We start from the raw sequence: 23,552 nt of genomic DNA, 5'->3' as shown, positions 1-23,552 counted from the left end.
ACAGCACCTGTCCCCTGAGGGCGCCCCACAAATGTGACTGAGTGAGCACCTTGCTGAGCCAGTGTGAGGACCAGATGACAGGTGACACCCGTTGTCCTTGGAGAACCTGACATGCTATCTCCATTCTGGGTGAGGGCATGGGGTCAGGAGATTTGCCTGAATGCTTGGAGGTGTGGCCAGAGATGTCACATGCAAATCAGCTCATAGTGTGTGTTTTGGTGGAGTAGCAGGTTGGGTGCTTTTGTAACGGAGCAGCTTGGGCGTGGTGGTTCATTGCACATGTCAATGTGGGTGCCCAGTTTACTCAAACACCAGTCTGTATTTGCTGCGAAGGTATGTTTTAGTTGGGATTAACATTTAAACCTGGTGACTCTGATTAAAGCAGATGACCCTCCATAAGGTGGGCAGGTCATAATCTGATGAAAGCCTTAAAAACAAAGACTGAGGCCCACTGGGGGAAAAAGAATTCTCCAGCAGGCTGCCTTTGCAAATCTGGATTCAAGATTGCAACATCAACTCTTGCCTGAATTTCCAGCTTGCTGGGCTGCCCTGCAAATTTCAGACTTGCCAGCCCCACAGCTGTGCGAGCCAATTCCTTAAAATAAATCTCCTCTCTAGCTCTGGCCTGTGTGGCTCTCGGTGGTTGGAGCAGCAGCGCGCACTGAAGGGTTCGATTCCGGTCAAGGGCACGTGCCTGGGTTGCGGGTTCATTCCCCAGCCCCATTGGGACACTTGTGGGAGCAGCCAATTGATGTGTCCCTCTCACACTGATGTCTCTCCCCCCAACACCCTCCCTCCTTTCCACTCTCTCTAAAAATTAATGGAGAAAATATCTTCGGGTGACAATTAACAAAAACAACAAACTCCTGTGTCTCATGTGTATGTGTGTATATATGTGTTTAGACATAAGTAAATGTGTGTGTGTGTGTGTATATACCTGGTTTAAGATGTCATATCTATCTGTATCCTCTTGGTTCTATTTTTCTGGAGAACCCTGATTGATTCAGCCGATTTTGAGGTTCTGCGTTGTAAATACCACAATGGCCCTCCTGTCTCTGAAGTCCAGGCCGAGGGTGCTCTGGACAGCTATGTGTGTGGCTTTGGGGCTGGGGTGGACAGGGTGCCTGGGGCCCCACACGTTCTCTGGAAATTCAACAAGCTCATGAAGTGACCAAGGGAAAAATCAACACAGCCCGCTCATAACAACCAGCCTGGCCCCACCCCCAGGAAACCAGCCCCTGGAACAAGGACCCAGCCTGTGCTGCTCTGAGCATCCAAGGGCATGACCAGCAAAGGCCTGGCCAGAGGGCCACTGGCCTCCCCAGACTTGAACCCTGTACTTGCGCAGGCCAGAAATGGACCTCAGTTTCCCTTTTGCAAGAAAGGTCACTGACCAGCTCCTATAACACATTCCCTTTCCTGTTCTTCATTTGCAAAAGATGTTTTAGAGGCAGAGAATCACAGGAAGTAATAAACATTCAGTCCCACTCCTATACCATCTGTCCAGCTCACACGATTCCCCACCCGAGGTATATTTTACCAAATGAAACTTGACCGATGATGCTGAATTTCCCTCTGCTCTCTCCCCAAAGAGCCTCTCCTCTCCTCCAGAAAAAAAAAACACTCCAGAATTTCAGGATGTCCTTCCCAGACAGAGCCACTTCTGAGCTCTGGAATCCCATCCGGGTCGGTGCCTCGGGGCATTTCTGGCCTACGGCCGTGGTCTCCCTGGGGCCTCAAAGCACGCTGGCCTTCCTGAGCCACCACGATGCCAACCTCGTCCGTCTTGGCCATTCCCAATTCCCGGGAGACCAGAACGCAGAGGCCCCAGCAGGCTGCCCGCGGAAGTCTGCCGAGGCGGGCAGAGGTCTGGACAGCTCACACTGAGTGCAGAGGGGGCAGGCCCCAGGGCTTTCTCTCCTCTTAAATCAACTTTGAAACTTGCAGAGGCACGAAGCGTGGGCCTGCAGGGAAGTGGCTAAGGGGGACGCTGGCTTTGCTGGAAACCACACTCTCCTCCCCACGTCTCTCTTATACCCTGAAAGTGCAATTCCAGCAGCTCTCAGCCTGGGCGAGGCACTGGCCGCTGGGACACGAGGAGCCCTCTGTGAAGGGAGGCCCACTGCTGTCTGCTCGTGAGGAAGGAAGGGCCCCACAGATCACAAGCCAAGGCCACACGGCCGGTGAGCGACAGTGCCAGGCTGGATCAGCTCCCTCTGAGCTGGGATTTTCACTGTGGGGCAGTCCCCCTCCCGGGACTCAGAGCAGAGAGGGAAACCAGGAGCTCACATCACTGGCAGGACAAAACCCACGCTCCGGCCCTGGACAGTCTTGCTCAGTGGTTAGAGCGTGGGTCCGTGGACCAGAGAGTCCTGGGTTCTGTTCCCGCCGAGGGCATGTACTTCGGTTGAAGTTTTCCCTTCCCCGGTTGGGGTCATGTGGGTGGCAGCCAGTCGATGTGTCTCTCTCATGTAGATGTTTCTCTCTCTCTCTCTCTCTCTCTCTTTGCCCCTCTCTCCCTCCTGCTCTATCTGCAGATAAATGCAGAAATGTCCTCGGGTGAGGATTATCCTCACCCGAGCATATTTTTCCATTTTTTGTACAGATAGAGTGGGAGAGAGAGAGAGGAAGGGAGAGAGAGAGAGAAACATCGACGTGAAGGGACACATCGAGTGGCTGCCACCCGCACGACCAACCAGGGCCAGGGACAAACTGCAACCGAAGTACGTGCCCTTAGCGGGAACCGAACCCGGGTCTCTCCGGACCACAGGCCGACGCTCTAACCGCTGAGCCAAACTGGCCAGGGCAGGATTAAAAAAACAAACAAACCCACGCTCCGTAACACATCTCCCTAATCCCCACCGGCCTTCCCAAACATGCCATAACTTCCTGAAAACTGGATTCTTTCCTAAAGCGGCCACACAGGTCACACGTGCGGGCACCCTCCCCGCCATGTGTGAGGACTTGCAAAGCGGGACCTACGGACCCCTGAAGCTCTGTGTTGTTTTGGGGGTATCCTCCTGGGAGTGGGGGCCAAGGTGCCTGCTAGCTCCCACAGGCCATCACCCGAAGTTCAGCCCAGTATGGCAGGTTTCCAGACAGGACTAGCGCACACGGTCCCCTGCTCCGGCTGGCTGGTGGCACCATGTCAGTGCTGCCCAGTTGGCCCTGCGGCCCCTCCTCCACACCCTGCCGGGCCCTCAGACAAAACCACCATCGGGAGCTGGCTCCTGGTGATGGACTAAGCTCCCCAGATGAGAGGAGAAACTGATTAAGCAGCCACTTAAGAGCAGAGAGCGACATTTCCTGAACCCTGGGAGAGGCAACGGGTGGGGATAGGGCAGTCCTGGCGAAAGCTATACGTTCAGTTCCTGGAAACAGAGGAGTGAGAAAAAAGACCGACAAAGCCATCTCACCCACCACATCCTGTTTTTATGGAAAACTAATCTAATTCCTAACAGCAGAGCAAGCAGCAGACATCCTTGGGGGTCCCAAGAGGCTGTGATGAACGGGACCCGAGAGGTAGGAGGGCTCCCTTGGTCCACTGGGGCAGAGCCAGCGGCCCTCTATGGCCAGCCCCACCCAGGGCTCAGCCCCCACCCCAGGGAGGCCAGCGATCAATAGTAACAGTCCCTTCCCTGCAGCGAGTGGCTGGCTCCCACCCACACACCGCGATCTCAGCTGGACCCTGCTCCCAGCAGCCTCTGTCCCTCGGGGCTGCTGCCTCAACGGCGGGTCAGAAAGCACGAGATGCCACAAGTCCTGAGCACCCGCTTCAGATCCTGGTGGCCCTAGTAGCTATGGACTCGGGCTCTGCAGTCAGAATCTCCTTGGCTAAAGGTGTGGCCCCACTTCTGTGGGCTGTGTGGCCTCTCTGGGCCTCAGTTTCCTCACCTGTAGTTCAGGGATGCTAACTCCATCTACCTCCGAGGTGCCAAGGGTGATGCCCTGTAGAAGGCTGGAGGCACATTGGTGGTATTGGAGTCGATTCTTTTTATTTATTTTTTCTTTATTGATTTTAGAGAGAGGAGAAGGGAGAGAGAGATAAAAACATCGATGAGAGAGATCAACTGGCCACCTCCTGCATGTCCCCCAGTGGGAATTCGGCCCACAACCTGGGTATGTGCCCTGACTGGGAATCGAACTGGCGACCTCCTGGTGTAAGGGTTGACACTCAACCACTGAGCCACACTGACCGGGCTGGAGTCGATTCTTATCACTACAGCATCAGTGTCATTTTCTTCATTAATGTGAAGAGTGCCTTCTGCCCCACCTGGGGCTGGGCCCGAGCCTGACACTGACTGCCACCTGCCTGAAGCCACGGAGCCCTGGGGCTGGGGTCAGGCCCTGTGCCTACCTTCTCGCCTCTGCACCCTGACCACAGACACCCTCCCAGGTCCCTCCTGCTCCTGCAGGTCAATGGCAAGCCTTTGGGAACTTGCAGGCTCCGGTCAGTATGAGGACAGCGGCCGACAGTGGCAATGGGCTGGCCCCTGCCCCAGGCCTGGCTGCACTGGGTCCCCCGAGTCTCCTGTGGCTCCTGTGAACCTCCTCCGGCTGCTGCAGCGATGGTGGGAAACCAGTGAGGGCCGGAGAACTAAGGGGCCAGGTAAGCCCAGCACAGGGGCCATGGAGGCCTGGCATCTGCTTTGGCTTGGCGCCCAGCGGGCCTGCAGAAACCTGCTCCCAGCGCCTCCTCAGGTGGTCCCTCTCCCGTGGAGAGGTCCTCAAGGCCAGGGACATCCCCCACCGACACGCAGACCTGCTCACTGACACTAGCCGCGCTGGCTGCGGTCCCGCTCCACCCGCTCTGCTGGCCACACTTGACAATTCCATCCGCTCCGAGCTGATCTGAGCGGGTCCTGTGGAGCCTGACTGGGATCCTGCAGGCACAGACGGCCCACGGGGACATCCTGACACCTATTCCCGGAGAAGAGTCCCCGGGTCCTGTGCCCTGATACCAACCACACACCCGCCCTCCTCTGATGGGCCCCACAGGCCCACAGCTGACTTCTGGCTCCCGGCCTTCCCAGCTGTGGCACCTGGAACTTGCCTAATCTCTTCCAGCTGTGACCTTCATCCCTGCAACACAGCTGACTCAGCGGCTTCCCCAAGAGGCCACAAGAGGACTTCATGGCTGACAGGGTGGGAAGCAGAAGGGAAGGCTTGCCTCAGGCACTCAGCCAGGGGTCCACTGATGTCAGGGGGGCCAGAAGAGGCTGTACAGGGCGCCCCCATCTTGTTCTTCCCATCAGCCAATGCCCAACCCGGTCTTGGGAGCAGCCAGCTGCCCAGCGAGGCCTCGTCCTTCACCCTGTAGTGTCCCAGCCAACGCTGGCGACGGTGCCCAGGATGTGGAGGAGGGCATGAGAAACGATCCCCAGCTGCCGGCACTGGGAGGATCCAGGAGAGGTGGCCATGAGCACAGGCGCCCACCACCCTGAGCCAGGGCTCCGGCCGTGGGCTGGGGTGAGCTCGCCTGAACCACTCCCTTCCTGCCTGGGCCGGGGAGGACCCTCTACCAGCAGCCCACAAAGCCAGCCACTCGGTGCCTTCGCCCCTGTCCTGTGAGAGCACCCAGCAGCCCATGACTCAGCCAGACCCAGCAGCCTCCACTGTTCCTGCCTGAGCAGGCCTAGTGCCGAGTGCCATCCCCTCCGCCAGCCCTGCCTGGGCGGCAGGATGTCACCAAACTGCTGGACAACACTAGTGCCTCAGATTCCTCACTGGTGAGGCCACTGACATGCCCACGGGCTCCGACGGAGAGCTCCCTGGTTACAGCGCGGCCTGCGACGGCACCTTGGCCAGGCTTCGTGATGACGCGGGACGCAGTCCTGCTGGCCCTGAGAGGTGGGTGACTAAGAGGCTAGTCATGGAATGTCAGCAAAGGCACAGAGGGTGTGGGAGCAGCAGCACCGGCCCCGCCTCTCCATCCAGGTGGACTTCGAAAGGTATTTCTACCCATGTCACCTGGTAGGTTGTGCCCAGGCCCGCGAGGCCAAGCAGAGAAGGCTCTAAACTTACAAATGGACATTAAACAACCCGGCCTCAGAAAGACCCCAGGGATGGCAGGGTGGCTGCTGGTGCTGGGCGACTAGGGGAGCAGGCTCTGCTCCGGAAGGCCTCCTGCGGTACAGCAGCAGGTTGTGTCCCACTTTCACAGGTTCAAGGCCCAGAGAGGCAGAGTGACTTGCCCCAGGGCACTCAGCAGCAGAGAGAGAACTTGGAGCCCAGTCAGGCGGGAGAGGGAAAGAGACAAGGAGCTTGGCCGGGAGCTTCCCATCCCCCTGCCTCTGCTGCGAGGGCACCCGCCGCCCCACAGACAGAGGGAGGCACGTGCCTGGTTCTCAGACTCCCACTGCCGGAAGCTGCTGGGCATTCAGACCGCACATACTCAAGCCTGGATCCCTGGAGTGTCCCAGGGACTGCTGTAGGGGTTTTGAATGAGTCACCCCAAGATGTGCCTCTGTAGTATGTGGATTATTTTGAGCTAAAGGCAAGTGAGGCCCTGCAGGCTCAAGAGAAACTCCTGCCCCCCTTACCTACTTGGAAGAATTTAAACTGAGGGACCTTGCCCATAATAGATTATCAGAGATAACCTTTTTTTCTTAATTCTCCCCAAGGATATTTTTCCATTTATCTTCAGATAGAGTGGGAGGGAGAGGGAGAGAAAGGGAGGAAGAGAGAAACATCGACATGAGAGAGACACATCAACTGGCTGCCTCCCACACGACCCCGACAGGGCCGGGGACAAACCGCAACTGAGGGACGTGCTCTTGACAGGAATCGAACCCGTGACTCATTGGTCCACAGGCCAACACTCTAACCACTGAGCAAAACTGTCCAGGGCAGAGATAACCTTTTTAAAGAAAATTGTTTATAATCCTCACCCAAGGACAGGTTTTTGATTTCAGAAAGAAAGAGAGAGAGAAGCATCTATGTGAGAGAGAAACACCCATCAATTTCCTCCCACACGCACCCTGACCAGGAATTGAACCCACAACCTAGGTATGTGCCCTGACCGGGAATCGCACCACAACCTTTGGGTGCACGGGACTATACTCCAACCAACTGAGCTACCTGGCTAAGGCTCAGAAAGGACCTTTTTGACCTGTCTTCTAACTACTGACCATCTGCTCCTGTGGTCCAGCAACGCCCTTCCTCCCTCTCTGAAGCCCAGGTGCCGTACCTCTGACCTTAGCTCAGAATGTCATATACACACACCTCACCTGTCTCTGGACCTCTCATGCATGTGGGGTTCCCATGCACACGTCTATAATTAAATTTGGTTATTTTCTCTTGTTAATCTGTCTCACGTCGACTTAATTAATAGACCAGATGAAAGAACTCAGAAGTGTAGAGAAAAGCTGCTTCCTCCCCCGGTTCAGGATGAGGCAGGAGTCTGGGTCTGCTGAGGTCCCAAGGCTGCCCCAGTGTGTCCCCACTCCCCACCCGTGCTCAAAGCAGGTGGGGACAGAGCAAGGATCCACAGAAGGGACCCAGGCAGTGACTCCGTAGGGTCAAACACCCGCCCTGGGGTGATCCTGGCTGGGGACTCGACTCCCCACGTGGCCTCCAGAATGACCATCCCGCTACCGCTAAGACCTGAGGCCCAGCATCTGTCTCCAGGGGCTGACACCTCTCGCCTGTGATGAGCGGGGTGGACGCAGCAGGAATCCGGGCCCTCTGCGTGGTGGCTAGTGAGGAACCACTGATGTGCCCCTTGCCCGGTGCCTAGGACAGCGGTCTTCTACAGCTCGGCCCCTGAAGACTGACGCTGAGAACACAGTGCAGTGAGGAGCCCAGCCTCACGCTGCACGTAACCAACCCACCACCAGATCCCTGGAGGCAGGCCCCACCTGGGGGGCAGGGGTAAAGAGCTGCACAGCTCCAGGCTCGCCCCTTGAAATGGCTCCAGCGCCCTGTCACCTCCTCCTCTGAGGGCTGACCTTTGGCAGCTCCCGCCCACATCCTTAAAGTCACCCTGTGCAAAGGCCAAGCTCCTGAGGCTACCCTGGCCAGATGTGTCCACAGCACTGTATCTCAAGAGGGGTCTCTTCATCCCAAGGCCTCAGCTGTTCGCACAGGGCCTTGCCCCACCGGCAACGCCTCCCGAAGACACAAGCTTTGGAAGACACGGTCCTATCACAGGCTCCCAGCCCCCGGGGATGCCTGGAAATGTCTCTTGGGCTCTGGAATGTGATGCAGCCTGTCCAGCCCAGAAGCTTCTCAGGCTCCTCTGGAGGCAGCAATTAATCACTCCCCCACATGGCTCCTCCGCCCAGCCCTGGAGGGTCAGGGGTCTCCTCCCAGCTGGCCCGGCCCCCTCTGCCCTTGCAAATAACTCTTGGCTTCCAGCCTTCATCCCCTGCTCTCCGGGACAGGGACCTGAGGTGGAGGAGGAGCGGGACAGCATGGCACTCCAACAGGGAGAGCCAAGAGGGGACACCCGAAGGGAACCATGGGACAAGGTTCACCCCCAGTTCAGGGGCAAGGGAGGAGACGGGAGGGAGAAGAGGGGCCTTGCTCTGAGCACAGGGTGAGTGGGCGGAAGTCGGGCGGGAGGCCAGATGTCTGCGAGGGGAGCAGACTCCCTCTGTGTGTGGTCTCCCAAAGCCTAGGTTTTGTTTCTTCAGCATAAGCTGGACCTCACCCCATTTCTCCCCTGGAGTGTCTCCACCTGCACCCCCAGTGGTCCAAAGCGACCAGGCGGTGGTCCCCCAGACTCCAAGGGCAAGAGTCTGACAGGGGCGACCAGAGCAGCAGGACGGGGGGGTGGGCACCGCCCCCACGGGAGGAAGAGAGCCCGGTGTCCCTTGGCTTCCTTAGGCAGAGGACACACCAACAGAGGGATCCTAAGCCTACCACCCGCCCTCCAGATCCAGGGCCCCACGTACGAGTGGCGTCCAGGCCAGACAACGCTCTGTACCGTGCTCATCTCTTTCCCGTGAGGCACACAGGCGCCCATTTGCCAAGATGAGGAAGATGAGGCAGCAGAGGTTGCTGCCAAGCTCACAGGGCAAAGCTCAGGCCTTCACCCCCTGGGCAAACAGGGGGCCTCAAGCCACTGTCTCTGGCTCATCCACGCCCCCTGCAAGTCCCCGCCATCCCTCCAACATGGACAAGCCCCTGCTGCTGATCTTTGGAGATTAGGGCCCGGCCTGGCGATCTCTCCCGGCTGGGAAGGGCTGTGCTCACCGATACGGTCCGGGGCACAGCTCCTGTAGTGAGATAGGGGTGTCTCCAGGCAGGGCTCAGCCGTGAGCTGGTGGGGCTGGTTTGAACATCTAAGAGCACACGGCTTCAAGCCGTGAGCCCATCAGTCTCTGCCTGTGTCCCCGGCCCCCCCCCAGGTGTGATCTGGCACCTGAGCTTTGCCCTGTGCGCCTGGCAAGGACCTGCCCTGGCTGCCAAAGCATCGGGTCCTCGAGGGGTGGAGACAACCCCACCCGGGCACTGGTCTTTGGGAAGCAAGTGGGTGTCCCTCCACTCACAGTGGAAGAGAAACAGACATGAGTATCTGCTGTGCCGCTGGGTCCTGGGAGGACAGAAGAGGAAGCAGGAGACGCAGGGCTGACCCCAGGGAGGTGGGCCTGGACGGGACAAGCCCCAAGAACTCACACGGCAGCCATCCACTGTGGAGATGCAGGAGAGGGTGAGGGCTGCACAGGGCTCCCTGGAGAGCCGCAGACAGACACCCAGGGCCAGCTGAGGTGCACTGGCCAAGCACCTGGGCAGAGTGTCTGCAAGCCCCGACACTGCCGTCCTTGGACGCGGGAGTTTGTCCTGAGGGAACCAGTCAGAAGAAGAAGGCCACTGGGTCCCTGGGAAGCTCAGGATGGTGGGCCAAGGGGCCCAGACCATCACTTTGCAGAGGCTGAATGGAACCCCCCTCATCCAATAGGTGGCCCAGGGGAGGCCGTGCTGAAGACAACAGAGCAAGAATCCCATGAGCCATGCCCATGACACCCAGGTCAAGGGTGGGTGAGCGAGGGGTGGTCCCCACAGACAGCAGGACCAAGGCCCTGGGAGGGGATCTGAGAGCTGAGGGTGGGGGACGAACAGAAATCACAGGCGAAGGCAGGAAGCAGAAGCTCAGGAGGGGACCAGCCCCACTGAAGAGGAAGAATCACCCATCAGGAAACACTGAGAGCCCCCCCGCCCCCGACAGGCGTCCAGTGCAGCTGCCCTCTCCATGTTCTGGCACCTGGGAAGCTGGCCATCTAAACACAGCACGTCCCAAGCTAACGGGACTTCCAATTAAAACACCTGCTCTTAAAAAGACACCACACAGAAAATGATTAGAGTCGGTGAGCTGCAGGTGGTGAAAATATAGGTTGGGGCCAAAGTAGGTTTACAGTTGTGAATATGCAAAATAGTTTATTGTATTAGTTATTGTACTTCCTATATACACCACTGTAAAAAACAACTGTAAACCCACTCTGGCCCCACCCTATATTTGCAGTGCACATAGCTGATACAGACGTAAAACTTACAATCTACAAAGGACTCCCAGGAGTCAGAAATAAGAAGACAACACATTTTTTTAAGTGGGTGAAAGACTTGGAGCCTCACAAAAGATACCAAAGGCGATTAACATCATTGTGATACAAATGAAAGATACCACCTCACGCCCACGGACCAGCTAGAATCAGAGGCCACAGCCACGCATGCTGCCATGGGTGTGAGCGCTGGAACCCTCCCGTGCGTGGGCGCGGAAACGACGTCACCTGGAGAACTCAGCAACCCCACATCCAGGTGTGTAGGAGTGAATGAAATTCGGTGTGTGTCCACAGAGAGACATACACAACCAGCAGCCTCGCTTGTAGTCACCCACCAACAGGAGACCCGACAAACCAATGAGGCACATACAGAGCAGGGACACCCAACAGCACCGTAAGACGAGGTGCCATCGAGAGCCTGGACCGACTGCAGAAACTGCGCTGAGCGAAGGCACCAGACACAGAAGCGCATGGCCCTGTGGCCCCTTGAACATGAACCCCAAATACAAGCAAAACTGACCTAGGGTGACAGAAGTCAGAGGGTCCTGGGGAAAGACCAGAGGAGGGTATGGGGCCTCTTGGGGCAGAAGTGTCTTCTGTCTTATTTGGGGAGGTTATATGAATGTACTCAACTGTCAAAACTCACCAAACAGGACACCGAGGTCTGGGCACTGGAGTGTCTGTTCACGGTATCTCGGCTAAAAACACAACGCATGGACTGAGAGCCGTCCTCCACGGGGGGCTGTACCGGGACCCCCAAAGCTCAGACCAAGTTCTCCAAACACGTCTGCCAAGTGAATAAAGGTGGCAGAAGGCAGCAGAGTACCCCAGTGTCTGGAAGGGAGGAGGGGCAGTCTCAGGAAGATGGTGGCAAAGGGAACAGCCTGGGCGAAAACAAACTCGGGGTGTTGGGGGGCAAGACAGAAGCTGGGTGTTTGTGGGGGATGAGGCACAGCCAGAGGAAGGAACTGGGAGTCATCCACTACACTGACAGGTGGAAGACACAGGTGCCGGGGCTCCCGGGGAAGCAGGAGCGTCACGGCCAGAATCTTGGCTCTGGGGTCAGGCAGACCTGGTGCCAACTACCGTGACCTCCATGACATCACTCCCGTGTCCTCATCCATGAGCTGGGGCCACTACCTCCCACCTGTCAGAAGTGAGCATGCTCACTGAGGGGCCACTACCTCCCACCTGCCAGAAGTGAGCATGCTCACTGATGGGACCACTACCTCCCACCTGTCAGAAGTGAGCATGCTCACTGATGGGGCCACTACCTCCCACCTGCCAGAAGTGAGCATGCTCACTGAGGGGCCACTACCTCCCACCTGCCAGAAGTGAGCATGCTCACTGAGGGGCCACTACCTCCCACCTGCCAGAAGTGAGCATGCTCACTGAGGGGCCACTACCTCCCACCTGTCAGAAGTGAGCATGCTCACTGAGGGGCCTCTACCTCCCACCTGTCAGAAGTGAGCATGCTCAGTGATTGCACAGTGCCGATAGCAGCGGCAGGGAGGAAAGTTGGAGACACTCTGAGTGGACTGTAGAAGATTAAGGGCCGTGGGCCAGGCTGAGGAGCTGGGTTTTCACAGTGGGTAGTTCTCAGGGCTTTTTATGTGGAGGAACTGCTGCCCCGATGTCTCAGGAAGGCCATCTGGGGCAAAGATGGATAGAGCCAGAAGCCCGGGGCAGGGAGTTCAGGAGGGGCTGTACAGCTGCTGTACCATGATGACCTGATGATAAAGGCAGCTAGCACATGGGGTCCAAACTGCACCTGGACCGCAAGTTGCCTGGGCACACTCACACCTGCAGGCAGCCGGGAGACCTGCCTCTTTGTGAAACAGCACAAGAGCAAACCTCCCACCCCAGGAGGGGAGACAGACACGCAGGCCGCAGGACGCCTGCCACTCAGGAGCTCCTGACGGGTGTGGGTGGTGTGGTCGTTGTTATCCCTGGCCATCAGGAAAGGAAAGACAAACAGCTTAGTTAGGAGTAGTGAGCGGATGATTTCGTTTCCCTTTGAAAAACTCCTTGCAGGGTGCTACAATGGTGTGCTGTTTTCATGGTGTTTGAACGAGACACAGTAATCAAGTGAATGGCAGGGAGATGGCGGCGAGGCACGGAACTGGGCCCGCCCCTGGGGGAGCGAGGATGTGAGGGGAGTCCCGGCTGACAGGTCATACTGGTGGTTCCAGGAGGGGACTGCGACCCAGGCCTGAGGCCACTGGGGCTCCTCCTTAGCAGGCCCCCTGTCCAGGGAGCCCACACTTGGTCCTCTCCTGTTTTGCCCTCCGGTTCTGGCCACAATCACAAGCCTTTGGGTGCTCCTGCAGGCACGAGGAATCTGTGTATGTGGTAGTTTTGTCCGCCACCCCCACCCCCACTCCAGGATCCACAGGGCGGCCTTCAAAGGGCAAGGAAGGCAAGGAGAGCTGAGAGAGGGACGGTCTAGCTGGCACGCCTGGGCCTGGGCACTGCTGGGTCTGAGTTGAGCCGGGAGCAGCCTGGAAGGGGCCTGAGGAAGCACGTCCCGGCCAGCCTCAGCTCCCTGCTCCCTTGGCGGGCCAGCTCCTCTCCACCTGGTGGCTCATGAACCTGGGACGGAGGCATGGCCCCCGAGCCCCCGCCTGCTCTGCAGAAGCCAGCTGGCTCTAAGGCCCATCTCAGCCACCCATTCGCTGGCAAAGGAAACCACAGGAGGTGGCTGAGGTGGCCACGGTCCCGCTTTAGCCTGAATGCAAGGAAAGAGAAGTGGCCTTGGCTATATATACTTATGGAGAAGACAGTGTGCAGATAGAAGCCTGGTAAACAGCTGGTCCGTTAGAGGGAACCTAAAAATACCCCCTATAATTATGTTATTAAAACACACCAGAAAAATGGACCCACCCCACTGAGCAAAGGCCCCCAGACGGCTGCAGGGGAGCGGGAGGCCACGCACGTCAGCCTGAGGGTGCCCTGGCGTCACCCGGGTGTTGGTCTGGGCCTGGCCGCTGCCCATTTTGCTCCCGGGCGGCTCTCACCTCCCCCTGATGGGCATCCTGCCCCGGGACTGACCAAGCTGCCCTGTCTCGGCCTGCAGCTGCTCATCTACAACACGGGAAGCTCCCGGCCCCATCTCCAGCCCCGAGAAACACACAGGACCAAAGGGGGCAGCACTGCTGTGATTCCAAGGTCGCGGGAGCAAGCTCAGCTCCCGTGAGCGAGGGGGACACAGACTGTGGGCGCCGGCCTGGGAAGGACAGAGGGGAAGCCCAGTCACGGGCTGCGGGCAGCATACCAGGCAGAAACGTTGATGCTCTGACAAATGACCTGGCAGGCCCGGACATGGGGTCCCACAGGGCCCAGAGCACACTGGCCAGATCTCCTTCCAAGAGCAGGTGAGGGGGCAATGGGCCTAAAGGGTTAAAATAGAAACTTCATTTTATCTGATTTAAAATGTCACTATTTTATGAAACGTATTCACACGTTACATGAGTAATTAAAACTAAATTTTCGCCCTGGCCAGTTTGGCTCAGCGGTTAGAGTGTTCGCCCGCGGACCCGAGAGACCCGGGTTCGGTTCCCGCTACGGGCATGTACCTCGGTTGCAGTTTGTTCCCGAGCCCCGGTTGGTGTCATGTGGGTGGCAACCAGTTGATGTGTCTCTCTCGCATCGATGTTTCTCTCTCTCTCTTCCTCCCTCTCTCCCTCCCGCTCTATCTCAAGATAAATGTAAATATGTCTTCAGGTGAGGATAAAAATTTAAAAAAAAAAACACCTAAATTTAAAAAAATCAAAACTAGGGGGATGAGGATCAAGTCTCAGGTCCCTCTAGCCCCAACTGTCTACTCGGCTTATCCGCCCCTTCTCCCCACCTCCACCTGGCCACTACCAGGGGATCTGAGCCAGAAAAAAATGCACCCCCTACAACACCCCCATCCACCAGGCTCCTTCCAGAGACAGAGGGCCTGACCTGGGGGTGCTGCACTGGTCTGGGGCCCTGGAGGGGCCATCCTGCCTGGCTGCCAGCTTTTCTCTCCAGCAGACTGGCCCTCCCCTGCCCCATGCCCAGCCTGGACCTTGTTATATATGGTAGTGTTTGGGGACCCCGTCTTGTGTGGCTTATTTGTCGCACTGTGTTTCTTGCCCACCTGTGCTCAGCACGCCGCTGCATGATTAAACATAGCAAAGGCACTTCCAGAACCAAACGCCAGGAGCTGGGGGACCCCAGACCTCCCTTTACAGCCAAGGAAACCAAGCCTGGTTAGACAGGGAGAAGGACGCACCCTAGACCCTCCCATGGCCTCCACCGTTGGCCCTGAACCAGAACTAGGCCCCTGGCTCCTGCCCAGAGCTCAGTCCCTGGAGATCTGGATGAGAACGCACGAATGAATCTGGGGAAACTCGGGGAGGGTCCTGTTCGAGCTCACAGGCATCTGTGCGGTGGGCATCGTGTGCACTGGCCAAGGGCTGGGCTACAGACACCTGAGGTCCCTGGGCCAGCCCTGGACACCTCCCCTCCCCCTTCCTGGGACCTGCCCGCGCCTGGAGGGCAGTCCTTTGTGCATGAACCCCAGTGGCTGGCGGCTCCTTCCATTCTGCTCCCAGGAAGCCCAACCTGGCTGCTGACCACCAGCATGTGGGCCCAGCGTGGGGCACACGGGAGAGCGCTCTGGGGCTCCTGGCCCACCAGGACTGTGCATGGGGGCTGCACTGCCTCTGCTCGCACCCTGAGCCCCGGGGACCAAGAGATCAGAGGTCTGAGAGTGGCCTTCAAGCTTTTTGGGTCTTGTTTACAGGCAAGGAAACTGAGGCCCAGAGAGAGGGATAAAGGCCTACCAAGGTCAGAGCAGAACAGAGTGGCCCATAAACCTGTCCAACAAAGTCAGTTGGGCCTCCCCCATCTGTCCTGTCCCCTCCCCTCTCTGACCTCCCCAGGACCTTCCACCCCAGGGTTTCCAACAGGTGAAATCCTGCAACAGGCATGGGACTCGCCTGCCCCAGGAAGGAAAAGATTTCATCCCCAGCTTGTGTGATCTTGGGTGAGTGAAATAACTTCCCTCAAACCCAGGGTCCTCATCCAGAAAACAGGTACACTCAGACGAGTTCAAAGGTCAAGAGTGTAGTGCATGCAGTCCTGCCCCACCCCACCCACCTCTCCAGGAGACTCAGGTGAGGGGGACCGGGAGCTGGAGACAGAGCTGCCGGCCACACTGTACCCCTGGAGGACAAACCTGAGGCGAGCGCACCACGCGGGTTCCCTGCCCAGCGGACACGTGCTGCCTTCTTCCGATGCTTGGTCCTCATCACGAGGAAGGACCAAATTGCTTTGGCAACCAGAAGGGGAACATCTACATTTAAGTAGTCTATATATTTCTTTTTTTTAATAATTTTTTTCTTTATTGATTTTAGAGAGAGAGGAAGAGAGAGGGAAAGAGAGACAAAAACATCAATGAGAGAGAACATTGACTGGCTGCCTCCTGCACGCCCCCCACTGGGGATCGGGCCCACAACCTGGGCATGTGCCCTGACTGGGAATCGAACCAGCGACCTCTTGGTGCGTGAGTCGATGCTCAACCACTGAGCCACACCAGCCGGGCAAGTAGTCTATATATTTCTAAAACAGATAATAAATAAACCCCCAACATTTTGCTGAATTCTAAAGAAAGGGGGATTTCTGAGGACCAGAGTGGTCAAGAGTGACTTCCTGTAAGAGGAGGCGACCCTGGACCCTGACGGTGTAGTAGCAGGACGGGAGACACCCACAACCCCTCTGGTGGGCTGGCCCCATCTCCCACCTGCCACAGAAAGCAGTCCCCGTGGCTGCGCTCAGAGCAGACGAAGTCAAGAAGGCCTACCCTCCTTCTTCTCCATCGTTGGGTACTGAAAGCAAATTCAGTGCCCTGTCATAACTGGGGAGACACCGCCCAGGAAGCAGCCTGTGGGGCCAAGATCCGAGACTGGGCACTCCCACCTCCAGAGACAATACTTCCTCTGTATGACCCTTCCCAGCTGGGCCCTGGGCTCTCCATGCCCTGGCTGCCGGCAGCATGACGGCCTGCAGATGACCACAAGTAACCCATCCTCGGCTCCTGGGCAGACCCTGCCCCTCCCCCACACACACACACCCCTCAGTCCTGTCAACCAGGCACCTCAGTCCTCCTGGGGGCCAGCACAAGGCGGCGTCTCTCCCCCAGGGTCACAGAAGAAAGCAGGACTTCCCCCAGCTCCATGGCTGCGCAGTCTGGGTGCGTTCGGTCCTAGTGGCCTCTGCATGGGACACACCTGGGATCTGTGCTGCTCTGGGAGCCAAGCACTGAGTCACCCCCAAGGGGTGACTGGGCAAATGACTTCTCAGACCCAGACCCCTAACAAGGCCCCAAGGCCCATGCCTCCCGTTTCTCACTGCCCAGCGAAAAGCCCTCCACAGGGGTGTGGAGACAGTGGTGGTGACAACACTATGAAAAGGAGGAAGTGTTCCATTCTAAATGGTAACACTTCTCAGTGACAGTCGGTCTGGTGCAAGTGCCGCCCAAGAGTGTGGTGGGCGTGCCTTCGGGGCCAGAGGCCCCGTCCTACAGGCAGAAGCCATACACTGTGTTACCAGGTTCATGTAGTCATACAGTTACTGCCTCCCAACCACCTCCCCTGCAGCGACCCACTTTCTTTCTGGCCGCCCCTGCAAGGTCCAGAGTCAGGAGGTGTGGCCTGGTCTATGGGGATCACAAAACGTTCTGCCCGGACATCTCTCTACGAGTTTCCAGCTTTGGTTCCTGACCCTCCAGTGCTCCAGGGGCAAGAGGGGAGCTGCTTGAGGCCTCCACCCTTCACAGGGGCAGTCGGGGAGTCTGCCATGATGACGAGGCTAAGCTGGGCTTTTCGGGTATGGGGGCGAGGGGCACTCCAGGATGACTCAAACCCTCCCCGCGACTGCTGCCTGAGCCGGCACCGGTCTGACTAATATCCTCTGAAGGCCTTACCTAGCACCCAGCCCTCATTTCCAATAGCCATTTCCAGCCACAGCTTGTCAGAGAGGAGGCGCTCAGGAGACAAAAGAGCAAACATTCCACCTCCAGCCAGGCAGCTATCAGCAGGACCGCCAGTGGGTCCCTAGGGACGGGAGCTGCCCAGGCCTCGGACGGAGAGTCTCAGGTATCCCCCGCCAGGCCGCCAGGCCGGCTGAACATCGCCCTCCCTCAAAGCTTGAGTGAAAATACTGAAGCCCAAGCCCCACAACCAGGCACAGAATGAGTGTGGGGTGTGGCCTGGGCATCAAGCCGTCTTTGAAATGAACAGACTTAATTTTGGGAGCAGTGAGGTTTATAGAAAAACTGAGCAACACGTACAAAGAACTAGTCATCAAGTTCCCCAGGTGACCCTAATGTGACCCAGGTGGAAACCCTGCGCTAGGGCCACCTCCGCTCCAGGGACAAAAGACCTCTCCTCGGCGCCACAGGAGGAGCAGCCAAGACCCAGAAAAGAACCCAGGACCCCTGCCTACTTCTCGGTCAACAAGCTCTGGGCCCTGGGCCGAATCGGCTCCGCCACTTGTTCTGGCTCAGCCCCCGGCTAGGAGTGGTTTTTACATTTTTTAACGGTTGGAAAAATATCCGAAGATTTCACGACGTGAAAATATTTACCATCTGGCCCGTTCTAGAAAAAGTTTGCTGACCCTGCGCAAGGAGACTCCACCATCTAGGCGACAAGTGCCTTTCAGGAAGGACCCCCACCTTTGCAGGCCTAAGCGACTTGATTCTCTCCCTCTGGAAGAGCCAGGCCAAGGAGGATCCAGGTGCGCTGGTGGGCAGGACAGGTGAGCCTGCGCCTTTGAGTTTACCTGTCCTTCCCTACTCCTCTTATCACCGGCTTCTAAGCCGACCTCTAGCTGAGTCTGTCCTGCTTGTCTGTACCCTCTGGCTCTCCAGAGGCACTGTGCACAGCCTGCTGACCCTGCACTGTCCATGCACATACCAGGCTGTCCAGCACACACAAGGGAGGACTCACACCCTCCTCTCCGACCTCAATGTTTTCATTGATTTGGTCTTGAAAATTTTCCCAAGTTTCACCACCTTTCTCTGCTACAAATCAAAACACAGTCTGTCTAAAAGCCAAAGTGCAGGCTGCTGTGGATCTTCTACGTTCCTGGCCCACTGAGAGCCGGCACCTACCGATCACAGAAGTTGGCAGAGGCCTACCTGGAGGGAGTGGGGAGGCTCTGGAAAGACTTTCGGAACAAAAACAACCCCATCCACCATGGCCTGACATTTCCATCCAACAGACACTTGCACCCAATGCAAACCTTTCCATGGTTCTGTAAATTATTTCAATCAGAGTATTTTCCAGCTCACACCCAGGAGAGACAGCCTCACGTGGAGAGAGTTGAGGGCAGTGTGAGGGATGGAATGAGTTTCTGGGCACTCTGCCCTGGGCACAGTGGAGGCAGGGAGGGTGCAGAAGAGAGGCCTTACAGCGCGGAGAACCACAGGGAACCACAGGATGAGCTTTCCAGAAGGGGCGACACTAATGCCAGGTTTGGAGACCCTCTGTTCTAATACCAAGGCCAGAGCCTGCTGGGGGGGTTCCCTCCCCCAGCCCAGCCCCAGCTGCCCGGTGCCCGCCACAGCACTAGAGAGAGAGCGGAGTAAGCCAGGCACTGAGAGGGATGGCAGGGAGCAACCCGAACTACTTTTTCCAAAGCATGCGCCTGCCCGAGCCCGGCGGGGCGTGGGGTCCTGCAGGGAAGAGTGGGGGGGCCGCGCCCCGGGCACAGACGTTAGTTCTGCTCCGGAGGCTCCAGATTAAACAGCTCCAGGCAGGAAGCCCGCCTTCTCCCACATTGGTCAGGAAGTCATGATGCAAGTTTGCGCTTTTTTTTTTTTTTTTTTTTTAACATGAAATAGAAAAAGAGATTTGTGCCCTCTTCACCAGCTCTCCAGCCCATCCCACAGGGGCAAACAATCCCCTCGCGGGGGCCCTGCTCCCTGGAGAAGCCAATCGCGCTCCCCCGGGGCGCTCGCGGGGCCGCACCGTGGGCGCCCGACTGCCAACCCGCCGCCGCCCTCCCAGCCTGGTGCTCGGACGGGGCCCCTGCCGAGACCGCCCGCGCCTCCTCGGCGGCCCCGGCGCTCTCATGCTTCTGGAATGTGGGCGCCGAGGGCCGCGCGTCCAGGGGAATCTCTGCGCCCGCCCGCGCACGGCCCCCGCCCCGGCCGACCTCGCTTGCGGCGGGGCCGGGAAGTGGGGAGCGTGTCCCCACAGCCGTGTCCCACCTCAGAGCTCGCCGCGCCTGCCCCACTCACCGGCCAGGAGCGCCAAGGGCAGCAGCAGCCAGTAGAGCACGGCGCCGAGCACGTGCGGCTCCATGCCCGGGGCACCCGCGGGTGGGCCCGGGGTCGCTGGGCCGCCGCGGCGCTAAGGGGCGGCGCGGGGCATCCGGACTGGGCGCGCCATGGTGCACAAGGCGGGTCGCCTCGCGTGCCGTGCGCCGCGGCCCGGACCCCTGGCTTGTAGACTGGGACCCGAGCGCCTCCGCACGACCCGCCTCGGTTCGGGGCCCGCGTCCACTCCGGGGAGAGCCCTGCCCCGCCGCGAGCGCAGCGCGCAGCTATCCGCGGCTCGCGGAGGCTCAGCAGGGCCGGGCGGCGACTGGGCGGCTTGGCGGCTGCCTCCCTCCCTCCCTCGCTCGCCGCCCGCGGGCTTTTATAAGCTCGGCCCCCGCCCCCCCGCCCGCCCTCCTCAGCGTGCCCGCCTCCGCGCTGCCTCGACGACCCGACGCGCCTGGCACCCCTCCTGCCCCACGCGCCCGCGCAACCCGTCGGCCCTCTCAGCTGGGGTGGCAAGCCGGACCGAGACCCTCACCCCCAGGAGCCTCGGCGCTACCTCTCGGCGTGCACGTGGGGCGGACGAGGGGCGCTTTTCCCGCGGACCTGGCCGGAGCGCTAAAGAAAGGCTCCCTAGTGCCTGGCTTCCCCGGCAGCACCCACGCGCAACGGCGCCCCGCGTGGCCGGAGCAACTTTCGCTTTGCTGCCACAGACCTTAGGACGCAGCGCCCCCTGGGGACCAGACCCGCCAGGCTGGAATCGGGTGGGAGGACTCGCTGTGGACTGCCTGGGGCCCCTTCCAGCTGTGCCCGCCACCACTGCCCGCTTTACACTATTCACTGGGCCACAGGCAGTGTGATGACAGCTAGAGCACCCGCAGAGGCCTACTGTCCCCTAGGGGTGGAGAGGCCAGGGTCTGAGTCCAGAGTGTGCTGGGCATTTCACCCAGGCCACCTCATTTTGGCCTTTGGCAGCCTTGAGGTGACTGGGAAAGGAGAAAGGGGAAGAGCCCCAAGGTATCAGAGACAGAGCCCTGGGGGTATGGCTGGACTCCGCCCAGGCTCCCAACTTGGCAGCATGAGGGAATAAGTAGGCTAGAGGGTGTGGGGGGGACAGGGAGAGCCTGCAGCCAGCACTGACCCAGTCCGGCCAAATGAGGCCAGCCAGAACTCAGGCCCAGACCCTCCAACTCTTAGAAAGCCAAAAAGTTGGACCTTCATGAAATCTATGCTGACTACCTTTCTCCACACCTCTTCTGCTTCTTCCTGTCTCGATTCCCAGCTGGAGTCATGTCTGATCCTGGACTTTTCCTAACCCTCTGAGACTTGGCCTCAGCGTTCTTCTTCAAGGTCAGAGAATGAAGGAGGCTAGGGACATTGGGTCCAGCTGGTTGAGAGTCCCAGGACCCACCTGCAAATGTGCCTATTCCAGCCTCTGGGAGAATGGCTGGAGCCACCTTCAAGAAAAGGCTTTGATCTGGCCACTTTGGGCTGCCTCTTGGCAGGGGTTGGGGCCAGGGTCTCTGAGTAGCATCACTGTCAACAGAGATGACCAGGACAGCCCACATCAGCTCCTCCGGCTGCTGGCTTTATTTCCCCAGGAGGCCATCCCTGCACTCTGTGCCTCGGGAGCATCTATGAAACAGGGCACTGGCCCCAAGCCTTGGAGTTGTGAAGATTTAAGAGGAGACCATGTCAAAGTAGATATGAAGCAACATGCATCCGGTGAGGAGTCATCATCTGTCCCCTGGGTTATCCCCCATTATCATTCTTAGGCTGGGGATGGGGGAGAGGAGGACAAATAAAGAGAAAGGCTTGCTGGAATACCAACCGTGGAAATAGGCAGAACAGACACTGCATGAGGACTAGGGGCTACACTCACCTCTCCTCTGCCTGGCCTGCCCTTGGGTGATTATTGGGGTAGCTGCGGGGGTTCCCCTCTCAAGACATTGATGCCCACCAGCACAGGACCTTGAAGGGATATAGGCAATCTTGTTTACATAAAAGGTTTAAATGCAAGTTTAAAAAACACTCCTTTAAGCTAAGTCCTTCTACAGCCTAAGATGTAAGGTTTTAGAACCTTTCCCAAGAGCATGGTCTGTGGAGGGGACACAGGAATGAGGAGAGGGGAAGAGGGCCCAGAGGGGCATGTTTGGAGTCCCCAGACCTACCACAGCCACTTTGGGGACCCAGCTCACAGAGCTTCCCACCCTTCAGGCTCCAGCATAGTTGCTCCAAAGAAAGGGGGGAATCTCAGAACTTGCCTTGCAGGTGTGTTCACAAAGGAACAGAACATAGGTGTCCAAGGGTTGTGAGTAGCAAAAGACTGAGAAGGTAAATCAATTATAATGTATCCAGCAGTGGAGTAGTGTCCATGGGTTGCAGAGAATCAGCAACTCTCTGTGTATCCATATAGAACCATATCTAAGATACCATGTTACAACTGGAAATATTGATCTCTAAGATACAATATTACAACTGGAAAAAAGCAGCAGGGCACACCCATGCCTGCTGGACACTCTATCTCTGGGAGGGCATACAGGACGGTAAGGGCTGGCGCTGTGCTGCCTGGGTTGGAGGGACACGTAACGGTCAGTGAAATACTCTTTGGTGCTATTTTGATTTTTTGCTACATACATGTGTCACCTAGTCACAAAATAAATTTAAAATGAGCACCGCAGAGCTCTGGCCAGTTTGGCTCTGTGTTTAGAGCACCAGCCTGTGAACTGGAGGGTCGCAGGTTTGATTCCCGGTCAAGGGCATGTACCTGGGTTGCAGGTTCATAGGTTGCAGGTTCATAGATTGCAGGTTCGATCCCCAGCTCCAGTCAGGGTCATGCAGGAGACAACCAATCGATGTTTCTCTCTCCCATCGATGTTTTCCCTCTCTCTCTCTCCTGCAGCCCTGGTGGGTCAGTCACTTGTGTTTTAATCCTTTGCAGATGTGAACACAAAAAGAAGAGCAAGAGGCAGAGGGGGAAGCCATTTACCACAGGATAAGCCAGGCCTCGAGGCCAGCCTTCCTGACTCCAAGTCCAAAGCCATTTTTCTCCCACCACCCCACAGCTTGGGGTCCTCCCACACTGTTGCTGTTGATTAAAATAGATATTTAGGCCCGGCTGGTGTGGCTCAGTGGTTGAGCGTTGACCCATGCACCAAGAGGTCACTGGTTTGATTCCTGGTCAGGACACATGTCCAGGTTGTGGGTCAGGTCCCTACTGGGGTGCATATAGGAGGCGGCCAATCCACATTCTCATCAATGTTTCTTTTTTTTTTTTTAATTATTTTATTTATTTATTTATCCTCACCCGAGGACATTTTTCCTTTTGTACAGACAGAGTGGGAGGGAGAGAGAGGGAAACATCGATGTGAAAGGGACACATCGAGTGGCCGCCACCCGCATGACCAACCAGGGCCGGGGACAAACTGCAACCAAGGTACATGCCCCTAGCGGGAACCGAACCCAGGTCTCTCCGGACCGCAGGCGGACGCTCTAACTGCTGAGCCAAACCGGCCAGGGCTCTCATCAATGTTTCTATCTCTCCCTCTCCCTTCCTCTCTCTCTAAAATCAGTAAAGGAAAAAAAATTTTTTTTAAATCCATTTCTCTAAAACAAATAAATAAAACAAAATAAATATTTAGTTTTGGAGAGCAAGGGTGGTCAGGTCCCACAGAGAGCAAGAAAGGGTGTCATCCGAGAGGATGTTATCATTCAGACTTAACTTTGTCTCCAAGAATAATATAGTCATTACTTGT

At 57.6% G+C, this 23,552-nt stretch overlaps 1 long non-coding RNA gene across 1 annotated transcript; it reads left to right on the top strand.

Annotated features, from left to right (window-relative positions):
- Positions 1-18,861: 18,861 nt before the first annotated feature.
- LOC118639468 lies at positions 18,862-22,907 on the top strand. The gene is made up of 3 exons (XR_004961178.1): positions 18,862-19,007; positions 21,399-21,522; positions 22,739-22,907. It is a non-coding gene; the product is annotated as an uncharacterized LOC118639468 (long non-coding RNA).
- The last annotated feature ends 645 nt before the right edge of the window (positions 22,908-23,552 follow it).

Source organism: Molossus molossus, unplaced genomic scaffold (genome assembly GCF_014108415.1).
Source record: "Molossus molossus isolate mMolMol1 unplaced genomic scaffold, mMolMol1.p scaffold_m16_p_21, whole genome shotgun sequence".
Lineage (NCBI taxonomy): Eukaryota > Metazoa > Chordata > Mammalia > Chiroptera > Molossidae > Molossus > Molossus molossus.
The sequence above is the reverse complement of the archived record's forward strand: the minus strand, read 5'-3'. Positions and strand labels throughout refer to the sequence as shown.